The sequence below is a fragment of the Gossypium raimondii genome, chromosome 1 (assembly GCF_025698545.1).
Source record: "Gossypium raimondii isolate GPD5lz chromosome 1, ASM2569854v1, whole genome shotgun sequence".
In the NCBI taxonomy this organism is placed as follows: Eukaryota; Viridiplantae; Streptophyta; class Magnoliopsida; order Malvales; family Malvaceae; genus Gossypium; species Gossypium raimondii.
The window spans coordinates 40,508,135-40,511,532 of NC_068565.1; the positions used below are offsets into that span (position 1 = coordinate 40,508,135).

Consider the following 3,398-nt stretch of genomic DNA (forward strand, 5'->3'; position numbering starts at 1 on the left):
TCCAGCCCCTTGGTTACTCTAGGAAAAATTCGGGTGATTTCACCATGATGAGTTATAAAAGTTGGATTAAATCCTTGCCTCCCTCGGTTTTGATTTTGGTTACCCATGTAATATATGAATTCGGGGTTCGATGGACATTCTTCAAACAAATGTCCTTCCCCACAATACACACAGGCAATATTCTCAAATTGGTTAGGTGGTTGGGCTGTAAAACTGTTAGACCCATTAGTGGTAAAATTCTTAAGCATTGAGGATATTGAAGATACCTGAGATGTGAGTGAAGTGAGAGCGTCCACTTCATGTATTCCAGCGACTCGTTTTCCTGACGTTGCTCGATTGGTTGGCCATTGATAATTGTTGTTGGAAATCCTCTCAATAATTTCGTAAGCCTCATTATAAGACTTAGAAAGGAGAGCACCATTAGAAGAGGCGTCCACTACTATCCTCGTGTGAGCGTTGAAACCATTATATAATGCCTCAAGTTGAATGCAATGTGGGATTCAATGATGAGGGCACTTTCGTAATAACTCTTTGTACCTTTCTCATGCCTCATACAAGGACTTATCATCCATTTTTTGGAAGGCAGTGATCTCATTCCTCAACTTGGCATTCTTGCTCGGCGAGAAATACTTAATAAGGAACCTCTCGGCTAACTCTTGCCATGTAGAAATGGAGTTCGGTGGCAATGAGTTCACCAGCACAAGCTCATCCCTCATCGAATATGGGAACGACTTGATCGTAATGCATCTTCGGGTACTTCGGCTAACTTGAAAGAATAGCTCACTTCCATAAATAGTCTTAAGTGAAGATGAGGATCTTTAGTAGGCATTCCACTGAATTGGCTCACAGTCTGAAGCATCTGGAACATGACTGGCTTCAGTTCGAATTGTTGTACCTCGATTTCGGGTCTCTTAATACCCAGATTAAGATTGCTAAATACTGGCACGGTATACTGTCGTAAAGCTCTATCCCTATCATCAGCAATAAGGATACGATTTTGAGTAAGGTTTGTTCTGTTTCCCTGATTCATATTCTCAAAGTTTATCTCTTTGGTCCTTCACTAGTTCGCTAGTCTTCTTCGCTGTCAAAAGGTTCGTTCTATTTCAGGGTCCACAGGGAGTAAGTCGATAATCTGGTCAATACTCATAAACACCTCAAATAATCACAGAAAAATTAAGTAAGTAAAGATTTAAACAGAAAAATTAAATAAACCAAAATTTAAAAACAGATTCACAAATGATGGTTTTTTTAAGACAGTCCCCCGGCAACGGCACCAAAAACTTGGAACGACGAAAATGTGCAAGTGTACACAATCACAACAAGTAATAAAGTGACAAGTAAATATTGAGTTATCGTACCCACAGGGACTGTAAAAAGGAATATTTATGAAATTAATGTTAAAACACTTTAGTGATGGAAAATATTTTTGGTTTAAAGATGATTAAAAACTAAGGGTTAAAAACTAAGTAAAAAAATTTAAAAATAAAAAAGTTCTAATGCACGATTTCAAATAAGGTTTAATCAAGATGATATAATTGTGTTTGATTAATTACATTCCTTTAACTTAGAATTATTAAACTTATGTTTATACTACTACAAACAAATTCACGACAACTCGGTAATTTGCTAACTACTGCTCATACATACTTATTAAATTAATCAATCTCTTGAACATTTTTCAATGTCAATCCAAGCGATTAATCAATCTTCACAAGCATATGAAAGATCAAGTGAGGTAACAGAGTATTTCTACCTTGAAACAGTTTAATCACAATAATCTTGCAAGTTATGCAGGCATATGTATCACCAAATACAATGCTAAATTAACTTTGTCGAAACCAACTTTTATTTTTGGAAAAAAACAAAAATTAGTTGTCGACTTTAAAAAAAATAAAAATTGGGAGTCGCCACCAATCTTTTATTAAGGTGTGATTGGATCACCTAAAAAATAGCTTTGGTCTACGAGTTTTAGAAAAATGGATTCGGGAGTCAGTTACGTACGAGGAAGGATTAGCACCCTCGTAACGCCTAAAAATTGGTACCAAATTGATTAATTAATGTCTTCAAGTCGAGAGTTTAAAAAAAACTATCCTTAGTTAAATGAAATTATTTATTAAGACTTTCTCTTTTTGAAAAGAAAAATATCACACCCAAAGCATTAGGGCACAACATTTTATTCTCTTCAAGATGAGTTGGTCCAAAAAACTCGTATAATAAAATTTAAGAAAATATTTAATTGTTTAAAATTTATGAAGAAATCGCAGCCCAATACGTTAGGGCACGATTCCTTAAAATCCCAAACATTCAATATTTCCTTTATTTTTATTTTTATTTTTAAAATCTTTATCTCGAGAAATCAACGTGTCACATCCAATACGTTAGCACACAACACATTGAATTCCCGATGACAAGTTTTATTTTGTTTGATTAAAGAACAATCCTCGATTGTTAGATTTTACGAAGAAAATCGGAACCCAATACGTTAGGGCTCAATTTTCCTGAAAATCCTAAATACGAATATTATCTTTATTTTGAAAATTTTCCATTTTAAATTAGAATAAAAGATGATGAAATGTGATATTGAATGTGTGTGATAATGTCACAATAACAAGTACAACAATTGTATAGAAATAATACAACCAATAAATAAAAAAATTAACATAAATAAAAATGAGGACATGCAAAGTATCAAATAAATGGGCAAAATAAAATAAAAAACATTCCCTATAAAATATTAACGAAAACATAAATCGATAATCAAATAAAGAATAAACAAGAATATAAAAATAAAAGGTACATAATATATGCATTGCAATTAAAAGACATTCACATAATTTACATATGTAACTTTGGATTAAAATTTATAAAAGCAAAATATATAATGCATTTGTGAAAATAAAATATAATTTATAAAGTAGGCATTAAAAATACATATATTTGAGCAAATAAATATATTCATATATATATAAAAATATAAAAAATTGGTTAAAATATTAATATGTATACATACATATATATACAAATATAAATATATACATTATAAAAAATAATTACATATAAATAAAATAAAATAAAAATAATTACATTATATTAAAAAAATAAATATATGTATGTATATATAAATATGTATAAAAAATACATATATACATATATTTAAAAAAATAATTAAATATGAAAAATAAAAAAATTAATAAAATTAATAAAGAAAATAAAGAAAATAAAAAAGGACTAATTTGCACTGTAAATAAAAAACTGGGGCAAATCTGCAAATAATTGAAGATCGGAGGACCCTATTGAACACGCTAATAATTCAGAGGGGTTGGAAGGGAAATTTTCCCTTCTCCTCTAAAACTGCACCGTTCAAAGAGGACTAAATTGCAATTAGAAACAAATTAAAG

The 3,398-nt window shown here is 30.6% G+C and overlaps 1 non-coding gene across 1 annotated transcript; it reads left to right on the forward strand.

Annotated features, from left to right (window-relative positions):
- The first annotated feature begins 498 nt into the window (after positions 1-498).
- LOC128032686 (small nucleolar RNA R71) lies at positions 499-605 on the forward strand. The gene has a single exon (XR_008188949.1). It is a non-coding gene; the product is annotated as a small nucleolar RNA R71 (small nucleolar RNA).
- The last annotated feature ends 2,793 nt before the right edge of the window (positions 606-3,398 follow it).